We start from the raw sequence: 26172 nt of genomic DNA on the forward strand, positions 1-26172 counted from the left end.
TCAGGATTACTGTATCCCTCTGACCTTCTTATTGAGGATGAAACACGGAAATTGCATCGGAATTAAATACAAAAGGCACAATGCCGACTTAAGTACAAGAAGACTGACTCTTCTTGCTGACTATGTTTTGAACCATTCCTGTGACACTAGTTATAGATTCAGATTTTTCACTTGAAGTTTACTGTATCCCTTAGAACTTCTTACTGACTATGAAACACAGAAATTGCATCAGAATGAAATACAAAAGGCACAATGCCGACTTAAGTACAAGAAGACTGACTCTTCTTACTGACTATGTTTTGACCCATTCCTGTGACCCTAGTTATAGATTCCGATGCTTCACTTCAGGTTTACTGTATCCCTCTGAGCTTCTTATTGACGTTGAAACACAGAAATTGCATCGGAATTAAATACGAAAGGCACAACTCCGACTTAAGTACTATATGATTGACTCTTCTTACTGTCTATGATTTGAACCATTCCTGTGACACTAGTTATAGATTCCGATGCTTCACTCCAGGTTTACTGTATCCCTTGGACCTTCTTATTGACGATGAAACACAGAAATGGCATCAGAATTAAATACAAAAGGCACAATGCCGACTTAAGTACAAGAAGACTGACTCCTCTTACTGACTATGTTTTGAACCATTCCTGTGACACTAGTTGTAGATTCCGATGCTTCACATCAGGTTTACTGTATCCGTTGGACCTTCTTGTTGTTGTTGTTGTGGTCTTCAGTCCTGAGACTGGTTTGATGCAGCTCTGCATGCTACTCTATCCTGTGCAAGCTTCTTCATCTCTCAGTACCTACTGCAACCTACATCCTTCTGAATCTGCTTAGTGTATTCATCTCTTGGTCTCCCCCTATGATTTTTACGCTCACACTGCCCTCCAATACTAAATTGGTGATCCCTTGATGCCTCATAACATGTCCTACCAACCGATCCCTTCTTCTGGTCAAGTTGTGCCACAAACGTCTCTTCTCCCCAATCCTATTCAATACTTCCTCATTAGTTGTGTGATCTACTCATCTAATCTTCAACATTCTTCTGTAGCACCACATTTCAAAAGCTTCTATTCTCTTCTTGTCCAAACTATTTACCGTCCATGTTTCACTTCCATACATGGCTACACTCCATACAAAAACTTTCAGAATTAACTTCATGACACTTAAATCTATACTCGATGTTAACAAATTTCTCTTCTGCAGAAACGCTTTCCTTGCCATTGCCAGTCTACATTTTATATCCTCTCTACTTCGTCCATCATCAGTTATTTTGCTCCCCAAATAGCAAAACTCCTTTACTACTTTAAGTGTCTCATTTCCTAATCTAATACCCTCAGCATCACCCGACTTAACTCGACTACATTCCATTATCCTCGTTTTGCTTTTGTTGATGTTCACCTTATATCCTCCCTTCAAGACACCATCCATTCCGTTCAACTGCTCTTCCAAGTCCTTTGCTGTCTCTGACAGAATTACAATGTCATCGGCGAACCTCAAAGTTTTTAATTCTTCTCCATGGATTTTAATACCTACTCCAAATTTTTCTTTTGTTTCCTTTACAGCTTGCTCAATATAGAGATTGAATAACATCGGGGAGAGGCTACAACCCTGTCTTACTCCCTTCCCAACCAATGCTTCCCTTTCACGTCCCTCAACTCTTATAACTGCCATTTGGTTTCTGTACAAGTTGTAAATAGCCTCTCGCTCCCTGTATTTTACCCCTGCCACCTTTAGAATTTGAAAGAGAGTATTCCAGTCAACATTGTCAAAAGCTTTCTCTAGGTCTACAAATGCTAGAAACGTAGGTTTGCCTTTTCTTAATCTTTCTTCTAAGATAAGTCGTAAGGTCAGTATTGCCTCACGTGTTCCTGTATTTCTACGGAATCCAAACTGATCTTCCCCGAGTTCGGCTTCTACTAGTTTTTCCATTCGTCTGTAAAGAATTCGTGTTAGTACTTTGCAGCTGTGGCATATTAAACTGATTGTTCGGTAATTTTCACATCTGTCAACACCTGCTTTCTCTGGGATTGGAATTATTATATTCTTCTTGAAGTCTGAGGGTATTTCGCCTGTTTCATACATCTTGCTCACCAGATGGTAGAGTTTTGTCAGGACTGGCTCTCCCAAGGCCGTCAGTAGTTACAATGGAATGTTGTCTACTCCGGGGGCCTTGTTTCGACTCAGGTCCTTCAGTGATATGTCAAACTCTTCACGCAGTATCGTATCTCCCATTTCATCTTCATCTACATCCTCTTCCATTTCCATAATATTCTCCTCAAGTGCATCGGCCTTGTATAGACTCTCTATATACTCCTTCCACCTTTCTGCTTTCCCTTCTTTGCTTAGAACTGGGTTTCCATCTGAGCTCTTGATATTCATACAAGTCGCTCTCTTTTCTCCAAAGGTCTCTTTAATTTTCCTGTAGGCAGTATCTATCTTACCCCTAGTGAGATAAGCCTCTACATCCTTACATTTCTCCTCTAGCCAACCCTGCTTAGCCATTTTGAACTTCCTGTGGATTTCATTTTTGAGACGTTTGTATTCCTTTTTGCCTGCTTCATTTACTGCATTTTTATATTTTCTCCTTTCATCAATTAAATTCAATATTTCTTCTGTTACAAAAGGATTTCTACTAACCCTCTTCTTTTTACCTACTTGATCGTCTGCTGCCTTCACTACTTCATCCCTCAGAGCTACCCATTCTTCTTCTACTGTATTTCTTTCCCCCATTCCTTTCAATTGTTCCCTTACGCTCTCCCTGAAACTGTGTACAACCTCTGGTTCTTTCAGTTTATGCCAGGTCCCATCTCCTTAAATTTCCACCTTTTTGCAGTTTCTTCAGTTTTAATCTACAGGTCATAACCAATAGATTGTGGTCAGAGTATACATCTGCCCCTGGAAAGTCTTACAATTTAAAACCTCGTTCCTAAATCTCTGTCTTACCGTTATATAATCTATCTGATACCTTTTAGTATCTCCAGCGTTCTTCCATGTATACAACCTTATATCATGATTCTTAAACCAAGTGTTAGCTATGATTAAGTTGTGCTCTGTGCAAAATTCTATCAGGCGGCTTCCTCTTTCATTTCTTAGCCCCAATCCATATTCACCTATTACGTTTCCTTCTCTCCCTTTTCCTACACTCGGATTCCAGTCACCCATGACTATTAAATTTTCATCTCCCTTCACTATCTGAATAATTTCTTTTATTTCATCATACATTTCTTCAATTTCTTCGTCATCTTCAGAGCTAGTTGGCATATAAACTTGTACTACTGTAGTAGATGTGGGCTTCGTATCTATCTTGACCACAATAATGCGTTCACTATGCTGTTTGTAGTAGCTTACCCGCATTCCTATTTTCCTATTCATTATTAAACCTACTCCTGCATTATTCCCTAATTGACTTTGTGTTTATAACCCTGTAGTCACCTGACCAAAAGTCTCGTTCCTCCTGCCACCGAACTTCACTAATTCCCACAATATCTAACTTTAACCTATCCATTTCTCTATTTAAATTTTCTAAGCTACCTGCCCGATTAAGGGATCTGACATTCCACGCTCCGATCCGTAGAACGCCAGTTTTCTTTCTCCTGATAACGACACCCTCTTGAGTAGTCCCCGCCCGGAGATTCGAATGGGGGAATATTTTACCTCCGGAATATTTTACCCAAGAGGACGCCATCATCATTTAATCATACAGTAAAGCTGCATGCCCTCGGGAAAAATTACGGCCGTAGTTTCCCCTTGCTTTCAGACGTTCGCAATACCAGCACAGCAAGGCCATTTTGGTTATTGTTACAAGGCCAGATCAGTCAATCATCCACACTGTTGCCCTTGCAACTACTGAAAAGGCTGCTGCCCCTCTTCAGGAACCACACGATTGTCTGGCCTCTCAACAGATACCCCTCCGTTGTGGCTGTACCTACGGTAGGGCTATCTGTATCGCTGAGGCACGCAAGCCTCCCCACCAACGGCAAGGTCCCTGGTACATGGGGGGGTGGACCTTCTTATTGACGATGAAACACAGAAATTGCATCGGAATTAAATAGAAAAGGCACAATGCCGACTTAAGTACAAGAAGACTGACTCTTCCTACTGTCTATGATTTGAACCATTCCTGTGACACTAGCTTTAGATTCCGATGCTTCACTTCAGATTTACTGTATCCCTCTTACCTTCTTATTGACGATGAAACACAGATATTGCATCGGAATTAAATACAAAAGGCACAGTGCCGACTTAAGTACAAGAAGATTGACTCTTCTTACTGACTATGATTTTTACCATTCCTGTGACACTAGTTATAGATTCCGATGCTTCACTCCCGGTTTACTGTATCCCTTGGACCTTCTTATTGACGATGAAACACAGAAATTGCATCGGAATTAAATACAAACGAAACAATGCCGACTTAAGTACAAGAAGACTGACTATGCTTTGAACCATTCCTGTGACACTAGTTATAGATTCCAATGCTTCACTCCAGGTTAACTCTATCCCTTGGACGTCCTTATTGACGATGAAACACAGAAATTGCATCGGAATTAAATACAAAAGGCCCAATGCCGACTTAAGTAAAAGAACACTGACTCTTCTATGATTTGAACCATTCCTGTGACACTAGTTATAGATTCCGATGCTTCAGTCCAGGTTTACTGTATCCCTTGGACCTTCTTATTGACGATGAAACACAGAAATTGCATCGGAATTAAATACAAATGGCACAATGCCGACTTAAGTACAGGAAGTCTGACTCTTCTTACTGACTATGTTTTCAACCATTCCTGTGACACTAGTTATAGATTCCGATTCTTCACTCCAGGTTTACTCTATCCCTTGGCCCTCCTTATTGACGATGAAAGACAGAAATTGCATCGGAATTAAATAAAAAAGGCACAATGCCGACTTAGGTACAAAAAGACTGACTCTTCTTACAGTCTATGTTTTGAACCATTCCTGTGACACTAGTTATAGATTCCGATGCTTCACTCCAGGTTTACTGTATCCCTTGGACCTTCATATTGACGATGAAACACACAAATTGCATCGGAATTAAATAGAAAAGGCACAATGCCTACTAAAGTACAAGAAGACTGAATCTTCATACTGACTATGTTTTGAACCATTAATGTGACACTAGTTATAGATTCCGATGCTTCACTTCAGGTATACTGTATCCCTTGGACTTTCTTATTGACGATGAAGCACAGAATTGCATCGGTATTAAATAGAAAAGGCACAATGCAGACGTAAGTACAAGAAGACTGAATCTTCCTACTGTCTATGTTTGGAACCATTCCTGTGACACTAGTTATAGATTCCGATGCTTGACTTCAGGTATACTGTATCCCTTGGACTTTGTTATTGACGATGAAGCACAGAAATTGCATCGGTATTAAATAGAAAAGGCACAATGCCGACGTAAGTACAAGAAGACTGACTCTTCCTACTGTATATGTTTTGAAACACTCCTGTGACACTAGTTATAGATTCCGATGCTTCACTTCACGTTTACTGTATCCCTCTTCCCGTCTTATTAACGATGAAACACAGATATTGCAACGGAATTAAATACAAAAGGCACAATGCCGACTTAAGTACAAGAATACTGACTCTTCTTACTGTCTATGTTTTGAACCATCCCTGTGACACTAGTTATAGATTCCGATGCTTCACTCCAGGTTTACTGTATCCTTGGACCTTCTTATTGACGATGAAACACAGAAATTGCATCGGAATTAAATACAATAGGCACAATGCCGACTTAAGTACAAGAAGACTGACTCTTCTTACTGACTATGATTTGAACCATTCATGTGACACTAGTTATAGATTCCGGTGCTTCACTTCAGGTATACTGTACACCTTGGACCTTCTTATTGACGATGAAACACAGAAATTGCATCGGAATTAAATACAATAGGCACAACGCCGACTTAAGTACAAGAAGACTGACTCTTCTTAGTGACTAAGTTTCAACCATTCCTGTGACAGTAGTTATAGATTCTGATGCTTCACTTCAGGTTTACTGTTACCCTTGGACCTTCTTATTGACGATGAAACACAGAAATTGCATCGGAATTAAATACAATATGCACAATGACGAATTATGTACAAGAAGACTGACTCTTCTCACTGTCGATGATTTGAACCATTCCTGTGACACTAGTTATAGATTCCGATGCTTCACTCCAGGTTTACTGCATCCCTTGGACCTTCTTTTTGACGATGAAACACAGAAATTGCATCGGAATTAAATAGAAAAGGCACAATACCGACTTAAGTACAAGAAGACTGACTCTTCCCAATATCTATGTTTTGAACCATTCCCGTGACACTAGTTATAGATTCCGATGCTTCACTTCAGGTTTACTGTATCCCTCTGACCTTCTTATTGACAATGAAACACAGAAATTGCATCGGAATTAAATACAAAAGGCACAATGCCGATTTAAGTACAAGAAGACTGACCCTTCCCACTATCTATGTTTTGAACCATTCCTGTGACACTAGTTATAGATTCCAATGCTTCACTTCAGGTTTACTGTATCCCTTGGACCTTCTTATTGACGATGAAACACATAAATTGCATCGGAATTAAATACAAAAGGAACAATGCCGACTTAAGTACAGGAAGAATGACTCTTCTTACTGACTAAGTTTTATCCATTCCTGTGACACTAGTTATAGACTCTGATGCTTCACTTCAGGTTTGCTGTATGCCTTGGACCTTCTTATTGAAGATGAAACACCGAAATTGCATCGGAATTAAATACAAAAGGCACAATGCCGACTTAAGTACAAGATAACTGACTCTTCTGACTGTCTATGATTTGAACCATCCCTGTGACACTAGTTATAGATTCCGTCGCTTCACTCCAGGTTTACTGTATCCCTTGGAACTTCTTATTGACGATGAAACACAGAAATTCCATCGGAATAAAATACAATAGGCGCAATGCCGACTTAAGTACAAGAACACTGACTCTTCTTACTGACTATGTTTTGAACCATTCCTGTGACACTAGCTATAGATTCCGATGCTTCACTTCCAATTTACTGTATCCCTTTGACGTTCTTGTTGACGATGAAACACAGAAATTGCGTCGGAATTAAATACAAAAGGCACAATTCCGAATTAAGTACAAGTAGACTGACTCTTCTTACTGTCTGTGTTTTGAACGATTCCTGTGACACTAGTTATAGATTCCGAAGCTTCACTTCCGGTTTACTGTATCTCTCGGCCCTTCTTATTGACGATGTAATACAGAAATTGCATCGGAATTAAATACAAATGGCACAATGCCGACTTAAGTATAAGATGATTGACTCCTCTTACTGACTATGTTTTGTACCATTCCTGTGGCAGTAGTTATAGATTCCGATGCTTCACTGCCGGTTTACTGTACCCCTTGGACCTTCTTATTGACGATGATACACAGAAATTGCATCGGAATTAAATACAAACGGCACAATGCCGACTTAAGTACAAGAAGACTGACTCTTCTTACTGACTATGTTTTGAACCATTCCTGTGACTCTAGTTATAGATTCCAATGCTTCACTCCAGGTTTACTCCATCCTTTGGACCACCTTATTGACGATGAAACACAGAAATTGCATCGGAATTAAATACAAAAGGCACAATGCCGACTTAAGTACAAGAACACTGACTCTTCTTACTGTCTCTGATTTGAACCATTCCTGTGACACTAGTTATAGATTCCGATGCATCAGTCCAGGTTTACTGTATCCCTTGGACCTTCTTATTGAGGAAGAAATACAGAAATTGCATCGGAATTAAATACAAGTGGCACAATGCCGACTTAAGTACAAGAAGACTGACTCTTTTTACTGACTATGTTTTGAACCATTCCTGTGACACTAGTTATAGATTCCGATGCTTCACTCCAGGTTTACTCTATCCCTTGGACCTCCTTATTGACGATGAAACACAGAAATTGCATCGGAATTAAATACAAAAGGCACAATGCCGACTTAAGTACAAGAAGACTGACTTTTCTTACAGTCTATGTTTTGAACCATTCCTGTGACACTAGTTATAGATTCCGATGCTTCACTCCAGGTTTACTGTATCCCTTAAACCTTCTTATTGACGATGAAACACACAAATTGCATCAGAATTAAATAGAAAAGGGACAATGCCTACTTAAGTACAAGAAGACTGACTCTTCTTACTGAGTATGTTTGGGAACCATTAATGTGACACTAGTTATAGATTCCGATGCTTCACTTCAGGTATACTGCATCCCTTGGACTTTCTTATTGACGATGAAGCACAGAAATTGCATCGGTATTAAATAGAAAAGGCACAATGCCGACGTAAGTACAAGAAGACTGAATCTGTCTACTGTCTATGTTTTGAACCATTCCTGTGACACTAGTTATAGATTCCGGTGCTTCACTACACGTTTACTGAATCCCTCTGACCTTCTTATTGACGATGAAACACAGAAATTGCATAGGAATTAAATAAAAAGGCACAATGGCGACTTAAGTACAAGAAGACTGACTCTTCCTACTGTATATGTTTTGAACCATTCCTGTGACACTAGTTATAGATTCCGATGCTTCACTTCAGGTTTACTGTATCTCTCTGCCCGTCTTATTGACGATGAAACACAGATATTGCATCGGAATTAAATACAAAAGGCACAATGCCGACTTAAGTAATAGAAGACGGACTCTTCTTACTGACTATGTTTTGAACCATTTCTGTGACACTAGTTTAAGATTCCGGTGCTTCACTTCAGTTTTACTGTATGACTTGGACTTTCTTATTGACGATGAAACACAGAAATTGCATCGGAATTAAATACAAAAGGCGCAATGCCGACTTAAGTACAAGAATACTGACTCTTCTTACTGTCGATGTTTTGAACCATCCCTGTGACACTAGTTATAGACTCTGATGCTTCACTTCAGGTTTACTGTATCCCTTGGACCTTCTTATTGAAGATGAAACACCGAAATTGCATCGCAATTAAATACAAAAGGCACAATGCCGACTTAAGTACAAGATAACTGACTCTTCTGACTGTCTATGTTTTGAACCATCCCTGTGACACTAGTTATAGATTCCGTCGCTTCACTCCAGGTTTACTGTATCCCTTGCAACTTCTTATTGACGATGAAACACAGAAATTGCATCGGAATTTAATACTAACGGCACAATGCCGACTTTAGTACAAGAAGACTGACTATTCTTACTGACCATGTTTTGAACAATTCCTGTGACACTAGTTATAGATTCCGATGCTTCACTTCCGGTTTACTGTATCCCTCTGCCCTTCTTATTGACGATGTACACAGAAATTGCATCGGAATTAAATACAAAAGGCACAATGCCGACTTAAGTATAAGAAGATTGACTCTTCTTACTGACTATGATTTGTGCCATTCTTGTGACACTCGTTATAGATTCCGATGCTTCACTCCCGGTTTAATGTATCCCTTGGACCATCTTATTGACGATGAAACACAGAAATTGCACCGGAATTAAATACTAACGGCACAATGCCGACTTAAGTACAAGAGGACTGACTCTTCTTACTGACTATGTTTAAAACCATTCCTGTGACACTAGTTATAGATTCCACTGCTTCACTCCAGGTTTACTCTATCCTTTGGACCTCCTTATTGACGATGAAACACAGAAATTGCATCGGAATTAAATACAAAATGCACAATGCCGACTTAAGTACAAGAACACTGACTCTTCTTATTGTCTATGATTTGAACCATTCCTGTGACACTAGTTATAGATTCCGATGCATCAGTCCAGGTTTACTGTATCCCTTGGACCTTCTTATTGACGATGAAACACAGAAATTGCATCGGAATTAAATACAAATGGCACAATGCCGACTTAAGTACAAGAAGACTGACTCTTTTTACTGACTATGTTTTGAACCATTCCTGTGACACTAGTTATAGATTCCGATGCTTCACTCCAGGTTTACTCTATCCCTTAGACCTCCTTATTGACGATGAAACACAGAAATTGCATCGGAATTAAATACAAAAGGCGCAATGCCGACTTAAGTACAAGAAGACTGACTTTTCTTACAGTCTATGTTTTCAACCATTCCTGTGACACTAGTTATAGATTCCGATGCTTCACTCCAGGTTTACTGTATCCCTTAAACCTTCTTATTGACGATGAAACACACAAATTGCATCAGAATTAAATAGAAAAGGAACAATGCCTACTTAAGTACAAGAAGACTGACTCTTCTTACTGACTATGTTTGGGAACAATTAATGTGACACTAGTTATAGATTCCGATGCTTCACTTCAGGTATACTGAATCCCTTGGACTTTCTTATTGACGATGAAGCACAGAAATTGCATCGGTATTAAATAGAAAAGGCACAATGCCGTCGTAAGTACAAGAAGACTGAATCTGCCTACTGTCTATGTTTTGAGCCATTCCTGTGACACTAGTTATAGATTCCGGTGCTTCACTACACGTTTACTGATTCCCTCTGACCTTCTTATTGACGATGAAACACAGAAATTGCATCGGAATTAAATAAAAAGGCACAATGGCGACTTAAGTACAAGAAGACTGACTCTTCCTACTGTATATGTTTTGAACCATTCCTGTGACACTAGTTATAGATTCCGATGCTTCACTTCAGGTTTACTGTATCTCTCTGCCCGTCTTATTGACGATGAAACACAGATATTGCATCGGAATTAAATACAAAAGGCACAATGCCGACTTAAGTAAAAGAAGACGGACCCTTCTTACTGACTATGTTTTGAACCATTCCTGTGACACTAGTTTAAGATTCCGGGGCTTCACTTCAGTTTTACTGTATCCCTTGGACTTTCTTATTGACGATGAAACACAGAAATTGCATCGGAATTAAATACAAAAGGCGCAATGCCGACTTCAGTACAAGAATACTGACTCTTCTTACTGTCGATGTTTTGAACCATCCCTGTGACACTAGTTATAGACTCTGATGCTTCACTTCAGGTTTACTGTATCCCTTGGACCTTCTTATTGAAGATGAAACACCGAAATTGCATCGGAATTAAATACAAAAGGCACAATGCCGACTTAAGTACAAGATAACTGACTCTTCTGACTGTCTATGATTTGAACCATCCCTGTGACACTAGTTATAGATTTCGTCGCTTCACTCCAGGTTTACTGTATCCCTTGCAACTTCTTATTGACGATGAAACACAGAAATTGCATCGGAATTAAATACTAACGGCACATTGCCGACTTTAGTACAAGAAGACTGACTCTTCTTACTCACCATGTTTTGAACCATTCCTGTGACACTAGTTATAGATTCCGATGCTTCACTTCCTAATTACTGTATCCCTCTGACGTTCTTGTTGACGATGAAACACGAAATTGCGTCGGAATTAAATACAAAAGGCACAATTCCGAATTAAGTACAAGAAGACTGACTCTTCTTACTGTCTATGTTTTGAACGATTCCTGTGACACTAGTTATAGATTCCGATGCTTCACTTCCGGTTTACTGTATCCCACTGCCCTTCTTATTGACGATGTAACACAGATATTGCATCGGAATTAAATACAAAAGGCACAATGCCGACTTAAGTACAAGAAGACCGACTCTTTTTACTGACTATGCTTTGAACCATTCCTGTGACACTAGTTATAGATTCCGATGCTTCACTCCAGGTTTACTGTATCCCTTGGACCTTCTTATTGACGATGAAACACAGAAATTGCATCGGAATTAAATACTAACGGCACAATGCCGTTTTAAGTACAAGAAGACTGACTCTTCTTACTGACTATGTTTAAAACCATTCCTGTGACTCTAGTTATAGATTCCACTGCTTCACTCCAGGTTTACTCTATCCTTTGGACCCCCTTATTGACGATGAAACACAGAAATTGCATCGGAATTAAATACAAAAGGCACAATGCCGACTTAAGTACAAGAACACTGACTCTTCTTACTGTCTATGATTTGAACCATTCCTGTGACACTAGTTATAGATTCCGATGCATCAGTCCAGGTTTACTGTATCCCTTGGACCTTCTTATTGACGATGAAACACAGAAATAGCATCGGAATTAAATACAAATGGCAACTATGCCGACTTAAGTACAAGAAGACCGACTCTTTTTACTGACTATGCTTTGAACCATTCCTGTGACACTAGTTATAGATTCCGATGCTTCACTCCAGGTTTACTCTATCCCTTAGACCTCCTTATTGACGATGAAACACAGAAATTGCATCGGAATTAAATACAAAAGGCACAATGCCGACTTAAGTACAAGAAGACTGACTTTTCTTACAGTATATGTTTTGAACCATTCCTGTGACACTAGTTATAGATTCCGATGCTTCACTCCAGGTTCACTGTATCCCTTGGACCTTTCTATTGACGATGAAACACACAAATTGCATCGGAATTAAATAGAAAAGACACAATGCCTACTTAAGTACAAGAAGACTGACTCTTCTTACTGACGATGTTCTGAACCATTAATGTGACACTAGTTATAGATTCCGATGCTTCACTTCAGGTATACTGTATTCCTTTGACTTTCTTATTGACGATGAAGCACAGAAATTGCATTGGTATTGAATAGAAAAGGCACAATGCAGACGTAAGTACAAGAAGACTGAATCTGCCTACTGTCTATGTTTTGAACCATTCCTGTGACACTAGTTATAGATTCCGATGCTTCACTACAGGTTTACTGTATCCCTCTGACCTTCTTATTGACGATGAACCACAGAAATTGCATCGGAATTAAATAAAAAGGCACAATGGCGACTTAAGTACAAGAAGACTGACTCTTCCCACTGTATAAGTTTTGAACCATTCCTGTGACACTAGTTATAGATTCCGATGCTTCACTTCAGGTTTACTGTATCCCTCTGGCCGTCTTATTGACGTTGAAACACAGATATTGCATCGGAATTAAATACAAAAGGCACAATGCCGACTTAAGTAAAAGAAGACTGACTCTTCTTACTGACTATGTTTTGAAGCATTCCTGTGACACTAGTTTAAGATTCCGGTGCTTCACTTCAGTTTTACTGTATCCCTTGTACCTTCTTATTGGCGATGAAACACAGAAATTGCATCGGAATTAAATACAAAGGGCACAATGCCGACTTAAGTACAAGAAGACTGACTCTTCTTACTGACTATGTTTGGGAACCATTAATGTGACACTAGTTATAGATTCCGATGCTTCACTTCAGGTATACTGCATCCCTTGGACTTTCTTATTGACGATGAAGCACAGAAATTGCATCGGTATTAAATAGAAAAGGCACAATGCCGACGTAAGTACAAGAAGACTGACTCTTCCTACTGTATATGTTTTGAACCATTCCTGTGACACTAGTTATAGATTCCGATGCTTCACTTCAGGTTTACTGTATCTCTCTGCCCGTCTTATTGACGATGAAACACAGATATTGCATCGGAAATAAATACAAAAGGCACAATGCCGACTTAAGTAATAGAAGACGGACTCTTCTTACTGACTATGTTTGGGAACCATTAATGTGACACTAGTTATAGATTCCGATGCTTCACTTCAGGTATACTGCATCCCTTGGACTTTCTTATTGACGATGAAGCACAGAAATTGCATCGGTATTAAATAGAAAAGGCACAATGCCGACTTAAGTACAAGAATACTGACTCTTCTTACTGTCGATGTTTTGAACCATCCCTGTGACACTAGTTATAGACTCTGATGCGTCACTTCAGGTTTACTGTATCCCTTGGACCTTCTTATTGACGATGAAACACAGAAATAGCATCGGAATTAAATACAAATGGCAACTATGCCGACTTAAGTACAAGAAGACCGACTCTTTTTACTGACTATGCTTTGAACCATTCCTGTGACACTAGTTATAGATTCCGATGCTTCACTCCAGGTTTACTCTATCCCTTAGACCTCCTTATTGACGATGAAACACAGAAATTGCATCGGAATTAAATACAAAAGGCACAATGCCGACTTAAGTACAAGAAGACTGACTTTTCTTACAGTATATGTTTTGAACCATTCCTGTGACACTAGTTATAGATTCCGATGCTTCACTCCAGGTTCACTGTATCCCTTGGACCTTTCTATTGACGATGAAACACACAAATTGCATCGGAATTAAATAGAAAAGACACAATGCCTACTTAAGTACAAGAAGACTGACTCTTCTTACTGACGATGTTCTGAACCATTAATGTGACACTAGTTATAGATTCCGATGCTTCACTTCAGGTATACTGTATTCCTTTGACTTTCTTATTGACGATGAAGCACAGAAATTGCATTGGTATTGAATAGAAAAGGCACAATGCCGACGTAAGTACAAGAAGACTGAATCTGTCTACTGTCTATGTTTTGAACCATTCCTGTGACACTAGTTATAGATTCCGGTGCTTCACTACACGTTTACTGAATCCCTCTGACCTTCTTATTGACGATGAAACACAGAAATTGCATAGGAATTAAATAAAAAGGCACAATGGCGACTTAAGTACAAGAAGACTGACTCTTCCTACTGTATATGTTTTGAACCATTCCTGTGACACTAGTTATAGATTCCGATGCTTCACTTCAGGTTTACTGTATCTCTCTGCCCGTCTTATTGACGATGAAACACAGATATTGCATCGGAATTAAATACAAAAGGCACAATGCCGACTTAAGTAATAGAAGACGGACTCTTCTTACTGACTATGTTTTGAACCATTTCTGTGACACTAGTTTAAGATTCCGGTGCTTCACTTCAGTTTTACTGTATGACTTGGACTTTCTTATTGACGATGAAACACAGAAATTGCATCGGAATTAAATACAAAAGGCGCAATGCCGACTTAAGTACAAGAATACTGACTCTTCTTACTGTCGATGTTTTGAACCATCCCTGTGACACTAGTTATAGACTCTGATGCTTCACTTCAGGTTTACTGTATCCCTTGGACCTTCTTATTGAAGATGAAACACCGAAATTGCATCGCAATTAAATACAAAAGGCACAATGCCGACTTAAGTACAAGATAACTGACTCTTCTGACTGTCTATGTTTTGAACCATCCCTGTGACACTAGTTATAGATTCCGTCGCTTCACTCCAGGTTTACTGTATCCCTTGCAACTTCTTATTGACGATGAAACACAGAAATTGCATCGGAATTTAATACTAACGGCACAATGCCGACTTTAGTACAAGAAGACTGACTATTCTTACTGACCATGTTTTGAACAATTCCTGTGACACTAGTTATAGATTCCGATGCTTCACTTCCGGTTTACTGTATCCCTCTGCCCTTCTTATTGACGATGTACACAGAAATTGCATCGGAATTAAATACAAAAGGCACAATGCCGACTTAAGTATAAGAAGATTGACTCTTCTTACTGACTATGATTTGTGCCATTCTTGTGACACTCGTTATAGATTCCGATGCTTCACTCCCGGTTTAATGTATCCCTTGGACCATCTTATTGACGATGAAACACAGAAATTGCACCGGAATTAAATACTAACGGCACAATGCCGACTTAAGTACAAGAGGACTGACTCTTCTTACTGACTATGTTTAAAACCATTCCTGTGACACTAGTTATAGATTCCACTGCTTCACTCCAGGTTTACTCTATCCTTTGGACCTCCTTATTGACGATGAAACACAGAAATTGCATCGGAATTAAATACAAAATGCACAATGCCGACTTAAGTACAAGAACACTGACTCTTCTTATTGTCTATGATTTGAACCATTCCTGTGACACTAGTTATAGATTCCGATGCATCAGTCCAGGTTTACTGTATCCCTTGGACCTTCTTATTGACGATGAAACACAGAAATTGCATCGGAATTAAATACAAATGGCACAATGCCGACTTAAGTACAAGAAGACTGACTCTTTTTACTGACTATGTTTTGAACCATTCCTGTGACACTAGTTATAGATTCCGATGCTTCACTCCAGGTTTACTCTATCCCTTAGACCTCCTTATTGACGATGAAACACAGAAATTGCATCGGAATTAAATACAAAAGGCGCAATGCCGACTTAAGTACAAGAAGACTGACTTTTCTTACAGTCTATGTTTTCAACCATTCCTGTGACACTAGTTATAGATTCCGATGCTTCACTCCAGGTTTACTGTATCCCTTAAACCTTCTTATTGACGATGAAACACACAAATTGCAACAGAATTAAATAGAAAAGGAACAATGCCTACTTATGTACAAGAAGACTGACTCTTCTTACTGACTATGTTTGGGAACAATTAATGTGACACTAGTTATAGATTCCGATGCTTCACTTCAGGTATACTGAATCCCTTGGACTTTCTTATTGACGATGAAGCACAGAAATTGCATCGGTATTAAATAGAAAAGGCACAATGCCGTCGTAAGTACAAGAAGACTGAATCTGCCTACTGTCTATGTTTTGAGCCATTCCTGTGACACTAGTTATAGATTCCGGTGCTTCACTACACGTTTACTGATTCCCTCTGACCTTCTTATTGACGATGAAACACAGAAATTGCATCGGAATTAAATAAAAAGGCACAATGGCGACTTAAGTACAAGAAGACTGACTCTTCCTACTGTATATGTTTTGAACCATTCCTGTGACACTAGTTATAGATTCCGATGCTTCACTTCAGGTTTACTGTATCTCTCTGCCCGTCTTATTGACGATGAAACACAGATATTGCATCGGAATTAAATACAAAAGGCACAATGCCGACTTAAGTAAAAGAAGACGGACCCTTCTTACTGACTATGTTTTGAACCATTCCTGTGACACTAGTTTAAGATTCCGGGGCTTCACTTCAGTTTTACTGTATCCCTTGGACTTTCTTATTGACGATGAAACACAGAAATTGCATCGGAATTAAATACAAAAGGCGCAATGCCGACTTCAGTACAAGAATACTGACTCTTCTTACTGTCGATGTTTTGAACCATCCCTGTGACACTAGTTATAGACTCTGATGCTTCACTTCAGGTTTACTGTATCCCTTGGACCTTCTTATTGAAGATGAAACACCGAAATTGCATCGGAATTAAATACAAAAGGCACAATGCCGACTTAAGTACAAGATAACTGACTCTTCTGACTGTCTATGATTTGAACCATCCCTGTGACACTAGTTATAGATTTCGTCGCTTCACTCCAGGTTTACTGTATCCCTTGCAACTTCTTATTGACGATGAAACACAGAAATTGCATCGGAATTAAATACTAACGGCACATTGCCGACTTTAGTACAAGAAGACTGACTCTTCTTACTCACCATGTTTTGAACCATTCCTGTGACACTAGTTATAGATTCCGATGCTTCACTTCCGAATTACTGTATCCCTCTGACGTTCTTGTTGACGATGAAACACGAAATTGCGTCGGAATTAAATACAAAAGGCACAATTCCGAATTAAGTACAAGAAGACTGACTCTTCTTACAGTCTATGTTTTGAACGATTCCTGTGACACTAGTTATAGATTCCGATGCTTCACTTCCGGTTTACTGTATCCCACTGCCCTTCTTATTGACGATGTAACACAGATATTGCATCGGAATTAAATACAAAAGGCACAATGCCGACTTAAGTACAAGAAGACCGACTCTTTTTACTGACTATGCTTTGAACCATTCCTGTGACACTAGTTATAGATTCCGATGCTTCACTCCAGGTTTACTGTATCCCTTGGACCTTCTTATTGACGATGAAACACAGAAATTGCATCGGAATTAAATACTAACGGCACAATGCCGTTTTAAGTACAAGAAGACTGACTCTTCTTACTGACTATGTTTAAAACCATTCCTGTGACTCTAGTTATAGATTCCACTGCTTCACTCCAGGTTTACTCTATCCTTTGGACCCCCTTATTGACGATGAAACACAGAAATTGCATCGGAATTAAATACAAAAGGCACAATGCCGACTTAAGTACAAGAACACTGACTCTTCTTACTGTCTATGATTTGAACCATTCCTGTGACACTAGTTATAGATTCCGATGCATCAGTCCAGGTTTACTGTATCCCTTGGACCTTCTTATTGACGATGAAACACAGAAATAGCATCGGAATTAAATACAAATGGCAACTATGCCGACTTAAGTACAAGAAGACCGACTCTTTTTACTGACTATGCTTTGAACCATTCCTGTGACACTAGTTATAGATTCCGATGCTTCACTCCAGGTTTACTCTATCCCTTAGACCTCCTTATTGACGATGAAACACAGAAATTGCATCGGAATTAAATACAAAAGGCACAATGCCGACTTAAGTACAAGAAGACTGACTTTTCTTACAGTATATGTTTTGAACCATTCCTGTGACACTAGTTATAGATTCCGATGCTTCACTCCAGGTTCACTGTATCCCTTGGACCTTTCTATTGACGATGAAACACACAAATTGCATCGGAATTAAATAGAAAAGACACAATGCCTACTTAAGTACAAGAAGACTGACTCTTCTTACTGACGATGTTCTGAACCATTAATGTGACACTAGTTATAGATTCCGATGCTTCACTTCAGGTATACTGTATTCCTTTGACTTTCTTATTGACGATGAAGCACAGAAATTGCATTGGTATTGAATAGAAAAGGCACAATGCAGACGTAAGTACAAGAAGACTGAATCTGCCTACTGTCTATGTTTTGAACCATTCCTGTGACACTAGTTATAGATTCCGATGCTTCACTACAGGTTTACTGTATCCCTCTGACCTTCTTATTGACGATGAACCACAGAAATTGCATCGGAATTAAATAAAAAGGCACAATGGCGACTTAAGTACAAGAAGACTGACTCTTCCCACTGTATAAGTTTTGAACCATTCCTGTGACACTAGTTATAGATTCCGATGCTTCACTTCAGGTTTACTGTATCCCTCTGGCCGTCTTATTGACGTTGAAACACAGATATTGCATCGGAATTAAATACAAAAGGCACAATGCCGACTTAAGTAAAAGAAGACTGACTCTTCTTACTGACTATGTTTTGAAGCATTCCTGTGACACTAGTTTAAGATTCCGGTGCTTCACTTCAGTTTTACTGTATCCCTTGTACCTTCTTATTGGCGATGAAACACAGAAATTGCATCGGAATTAAATACAAAGGGCACAATGCCGACTTAAGTACAAGAAGACTGACTCTTCTTACTGACTATGTTTGGGAACCATTAATGTGACACTAGTTATAGATTCCGATGCTTCACTTCAGGTATACTGCATCCCTTGGACTTTCTTATTGACGATGAAGCACAGAAATTGCATCGGTATTAAATAGAAAAGGCACAATGCCGACGTAAGTACAAGAAGACTGACTCTTCCTACTGTATATGTTTTGAACCATTCCTGTGACACTAGTTATAGATTCCGATGCTTCACTTCAGGTTTACTGTATCTCTCTGCCCGTCTTATTGACGATGAAACACAGATATTGCATCGGAAATAAATACAAAAGGCACAATGCCGACTTAAGTAATAGAAGACGGACTCTTCTTACTGACTATGTTTGGGAACCATTAATGTGACACTAGTTATAGATTCCGATGCTTCACTTCAGGTATACTGCATCCCTTGGACTTTCTTATTGACGATGAAGCACAGAAATTGCATCGGTATTAAATAGAAAAGGCACAATGCCGACTTAAGTACAAGAATACTGACTCTTCTTACTGTCGATGTTTTGAACCATCCCTGTGACACTAGTTATAGACTCTGATGCGTCACTTCAGGTTTACTGTATCCCTTGGACCTTCTTATTGAAGATGAAACACCGAAATTGCATCGCAATTAAATACAAAAGGCACAATGCCGACTTAAGTACAAGATAACTGACTCTTCTGACTGTCTATGATTTGAACCATCCCTGTGACACTAGTTATAGATTCCGTCGCTTCACTCCAGGTTTACTGTATCCCTTGCAACTTCTTATTGACGATGAAACACAGAAATTGTATCGGAATTTAATACTAACGGCACAATGCCGACTTTAGTACAAGAAGACTGACTATTCTTACTGACCATGTTTTGAACCATTCCTGTGACACTAGTTATAGATTCCGATGCTTCACCTCCGATTTACTGTATCCCTCTGACGTTCTTGTTGACGATGAAACACGAAATTGCGTCGGAATTAAATACAAAAGGCACAATTCCGAATTAAGTACAAGAAGACTGACTCTTCTTACTGTCTATGTTTTGAACGATTCCTGTGACACTAGTTATAGATTCCGATGCTCCACTTCCGGTTTACTGTATCCCTCTGCCCTTCTTATTGACGATGTAACACAGAAATTGCATCGGAATTAAATACAAAAGGCACAATGCCGACTTAAGTATAAGAAGATTGACTGTTCTTACTGACTATGATTTGTGCCATTCCTGTGACACTTGTTATAGATTCCGATGCTTCACTCCCGGTTTACTGTATCCCTTGGACCTTCTTATTGACGATGAAACACAGAAATTGCATCGGAATTAAATACTAACGGGACAATGCCGACTTAAGTACAAGAAGACTGACTCTTCTTACTGACTATGTTTGAAACCATTCCTGTGACACTAGTTATAGATTCCACTGCTTCACTCCAGGTTTACTCTATCCTTTGGACCTCCTTATTGACGATGAAACACAGAAATTGCATCGGAATTAAATACAAAAGGCACAATGCCGACTTAAGTACAAGAACACTGACTCTTCTAACTGTCTATGATTTGAACCATTCCTGTGACACTAGTTATAGATTCCGATGCATCAGTCCAGGTTTACTGTATCCCTTGGACCTTCTTATTGACGATGAAACACAGAAATTGCATCGGAATTAAATACAAATGGCAACTATGCCGACTTAAGTACAAGAAGACCGACTCTTTTTACTGACTATGTTTTGAACCATTCCTGTGACACTAGTTATAGATTCCGATGCTTCACTCCAGGTTTACTCTATCCCTTAGACCTCCTTATTGACGATGAAACACAGAAATTGCATCGGAATTAAATACAAAAGGCACAATGCCGACTTAAGTACAAGAAGACTGACTTTTCTTACAATATATGTTTTGAACCATTCCTGTGACACTAGTTATAGATTCCGATGCTTCACTCCAGGTTCACTGTATCCCTTGGACCTTCTTATTGACGATGAAACACACAAATTGCATCGGAATTAAATAGAAAAGACACAATGCCTACATAAGTACAAGAAGACTGACTCTTCTTACTGACTATGTTTTGAACCATTAATGTGACACTAGTTATAGATTCCGATGCTTCACTTCAGGTATACTGTATTCCTTTGACTTTCTTATTGACGATGAAGCACAGAAATTGCATTGGTATTGAATAGAAAAGGCACAATGCCGACGTAAGTACAAGAAGACTGATTCTGCCTACTGTCTATGTTTTGAACCATTCCTGTAACACTAGTTATAGATTCCGATGCTTCACTACAGGTTTACTGTATCCCTCTGACCTTCTTATTGACGATGAACCACAGAAATTGCATCGGAATTAAATAAAAAGGCACAATGGCGACTTAAGTACAAGAAGAGTGACTCTTCCTACTGTATAAGTTTTGAACCATTCCTGTGACACTAGTTATATATTCCGATGCTTCACTTCAGGTTTACTGTATCCCTCTGGCCGTCTTATTGACGATGAAACACAGAAATTGCATCGGAATTAAATACAAAAGGCACAATGCCGACTTAAGTACAAGAAGACTGACTCTTCTTAGTGACTATGTTTGGGAACCATTAATGTGACACTAGTTATAGATTCCGATGCTTCACTTCAGGTATACTGCATCCCTTGGACTTTCTTATTGACGATAAAGCACAGAAATTGCATCGGTATTAAATAGAAAAGGCACAATGCCTACGTAAGTACAAGAAGACTGAATCTGTCTACTGTCTATGTTTTGAACCATTCCTGTGACACTAGTTATAGATTCCGGTGCTTCACTACACGTTTACTGAATCCCTCTGACCTTCTTATTGACGATGAAACACAGAAATTGCATAGGAATTAAATAAAAAGGCACAATGGCGACTTAAGTACAAGAAGACTGACTCTTCCTACTGTATATGTTTTGAACCATTCCTGTGACACTAGTTATAGATTCCGATGCTTCACTTCAGGTTTACTGTATCTCTCTGCCCGTCTTATTGACGATGAAACACAGATATTGCATCGGAATTAAATTCAAAAGGCACAATGCCGACATAAGTAATAGAAGACGGACTCTTCTTACTGACTATGTTTTGAACCATTTCTGTGACACTAGTTTAAGATTCCGGTGCTTCACTTCAGTTTTACTGTATCCCTTGGACTTTCTTATTGACGATGAAACACAGAAATTGCATCGGAATTAAATACAAAAGGCGCAATGCCGACTTAAGTACAAGAATACTGACTCTTCTTACTGTCGATGTTTTTAACCATCCCTGTGACACTAGTTATAGCCTCTGATGCTTCACTTCAGGTTTACTGTATCCCTTGGACCTTCTTATTGAAGATGAAACACCGAAATTGCATCGCAATTAAATACAAAAGGCACAATGCCGACTTAAGTACAAGATAACTGACTCTTCTGACTGTCTATGTTTTGAACCATCCCTGTGACACTAGTTATAGATTCCGTCGCTTCACTCCAGGTTTACTGTATCCCTTGCAACTTCTTATTGACGATGAAACACAGAAATTGCATCGGAATTTAATACTAACGGCACAATGCCGACTTTAGTACAAGAAGACTGACTATTCTTACTGACCATGTTTTGAACCATTCCTGTGACACTAGTTATAGATTCCGAAGCTTCACTTCCGATTTACTGTATCCCTCTGACGTTCTTGTTGACGATGAAACACGAAATTGCGTCGGAATTAAATACAAAAGGCACAATTCCGAATTAAGTACAAGAAGACTGACTCTTCTTACTGTCTATGTTTTGAACGATTCCTGTGACACTAGTTATAGATTCCGATGCTTTACTTCCGGTTTACTGTATCCCTCTGCCCTTCTTATTGACGATGTAACACAGAAATTGCATCGGAATTACATACAAAAGGCACAATGCCGACTTAAGTATAAGAAGATTGACTCTTCTTACTGACTATGATTTGTGCCATTCCTGTGACACTCGTTATAGATTCCGATGCTTCACTCCCGGTTTACTGTATCCCTTGGACCATCTTATTGACGATGAAACACAGAAATTGCATCGGAATTAAATACTAACGGCACAATGCCGACTTAAGTACAAGAGGACTGACTCTTCTTACTGACTATGTTTAAAACCATTCCTGTGACACTAGTTATAGATTCCACTGCTTCACTCCAGGTTTACTCTATCCTTTGGACCTCCTTATTGACGATGAAACACAGAAATTGCAACGGAATTAAATACAAAAGGCACAATGCCGACTTAAGTACAAGAACACTGACTCTTCTCATTGTCTATGATTTGAACCATTCCTGTGACACTAGTTATAGATTCCGATGCATCAGTCCAGGTTTACTGTATCCCTTGGACCTTCTTATTGACGATGAAACACAGAAATTGCATCGGAATTAAATACAAATGGCACAATGCCGACTTAAGTACAAGAAGACTGACTCTTTTTACTGGCTATGTTTTGAACCATTCCTGTGACACTAGTTATAGATTCCGATGCTTCACTCCAGGTTTACTCTATCCCTTAGACCTCCTTATTGACGATGAAACACAGAAATTGCATCGGAATTAAATACAAAAGGCACAATGCCGACTTAAGTACAAGAAGACTGACTTTTCTTACAGTCTATGTTTTGAACCATTCCTGTGACACTAGTTATAGATTCCGATGCTTCACTCCAGGTTTACTGTATCCCTTAAACCTTCTTATTGACGATGAAACACACAAATTGCATCAGAATTAAATAGAAAAGGAACAATGCCTACTTAAGTACAAGAAGACTGACTCTTCTTACTGACTATGTTTGGGAACAATTAATGTGACACTAGTTATAGATTCCGATGCTTCACTTCAGGTATACTGAATCCCTTGGACTTTCTTATTGACGATGAAGCACAGAAATTGCATCGGTATTAAATAGAAAAGGCACAATGCCGACGTAAGTACAAGAAGACTGAATCTGCCTACTGTCTATGTTTTGAGCCATTCCTAGGACACTAGTTATAGATTCCGGTGCTTCACTACACGTTTACTGATTCCCTCTGACCTTCTTATTGACGATGACACACAGAAATTGCATCGGAATTAAATAAAAAGGCACAATGGCGACTTAAGTACAAGAAGACTGACTCTTCCTACTGTATATGTTTTGAACCATTCCTGTGACACTAGTTATAGATTCCGATGCTTCACTTCAGGTTTACTGTATCTCTCTGCCCGTCTTATTGACGATGAAACACAGATATTGCATCGGAATTAAATACAAAAGGCACAATGCCGACTTAAGTAAAAGAAGACGGACTCTTCTTACTGACTATGTTTTGAACCATTCCTGTGACACTAGTTTAAGATTCCGGTGCTTCACTTCAGTTTTACTGTATCCCTTGGACTTTCTTATTGACGATGAAACACAGAAATTGCATCGGAATTAAATACAAAAGGCGCAATGCCGACTTCAGTACAAGAATACTGACTCTTCTTACTGTCGATGTTTTGAACCATCCCTGTGACACTAGTTATAGACTCTGATGCTTCACTTCAGGTTTACTGTATCCCTTGGACCTTCTTATTGAAGATGAATCACCGAAATTGCATCGGAATTAAATACAAAAGGCACAATGCCGACTTAAGTACAAGGTAACTGACTCTTCTGACTGTCTATGATTTGAACCATCCCTGTGACACTAGTTATAGATTCCGTCGCTTCACTCCAGGTTTACTGTATCCCTTGCAACTTCTTATTGACGATGAAACACAGAAATTGCATCGGAATTAAATACTAACGGCACAATGCCGACTTTAGTACAAGAAGACTGACTCTTCTTACTCACCATGTTTTGAACCATTCCTGTGACACTAGTTATAGATTCCGATGCTTCACTTCCGAATTACTGTATCCCTCTGACGTTCTTGTTGACGATGAAACACGAAATTGCGTCGGAATTAAATACAAAAGGCACAATTCCGAATTAAGTACAAGATGAATGACTCTTCTTACTGTCTATGTTTTGAACGATTCCTGTGACACTAGTTATAGCTTCCGATGCTTCACTTCCGGTTTACTGTATCCCTCTGCCCTTCTTATTGACGATGTAACACAGAAATTGCATCGGAATTAAATACAAAAGGCACAATGCCGACTTAAGTATAAGAAGATTGACTCTTCTTACTGACTATGATTTGTGCCATTCCTGTGACACTCGTTATAGATTCCGATGCTTCACTCCCGGTTTACTGTATCCCTTGGACCTTCTTATTGACGATGAAACATAGAAATTGCATCGGAATTAAATACTAACGGCACAATGCCGTCTTAAGTACAAGAAGACTGACTCTTCTTACTGACTATGTTTAAAACCATTCCTGTGACACTAGTTATAGATTCCACTGCTTCACTCCAGGTTTACTCTATCCTTTGGACCTCCTTATTGACGATGAAACACAGAAATTGCATCGGAATTAAATACAAAAGGCACAATGCCGACTTAAGTACAAGAACACTGACTCTTCCTACTGTCTATGATTTGAACCATTCCTGTGACACTAGTTATAGATTCCGATGCATCAGTCCAGGTTTACTGTATCCCTTGGACCTTCTTATTGACGATGAAACACAGAAATTGCATCGGAATTAAATACAAATGGCAACTATGCCGACTTAAGTACAAGAAGACCGACTCTTTTTACTGACTATGTTTTGAACCATTCCTGTGACACTAGTTATAGATTCCGATGCTTCACTCCAGGTTTAGTCTATCCCTTAGACCTCCTTATTGACGATGAAACACATAAATTGCATCGGAATTAAATACAAAAGGCACAATGCCGACTTAAGTACAAGAAGACTGACTTTTCTTACAGTATATGTTTTGAACCATTCCTGTGACACTAGTTATAGATTCCGATGCTTCACTCCAGGTTCACTGTATCCCT

Source organism: Schistocerca americana, chromosome 9, assembly GCF_021461395.2.
Source record: "Schistocerca americana isolate TAMUIC-IGC-003095 chromosome 9, iqSchAmer2.1, whole genome shotgun sequence".
Lineage (NCBI taxonomy): Eukaryota > Metazoa > Arthropoda > Insecta > Orthoptera > Acrididae > Schistocerca > Schistocerca americana.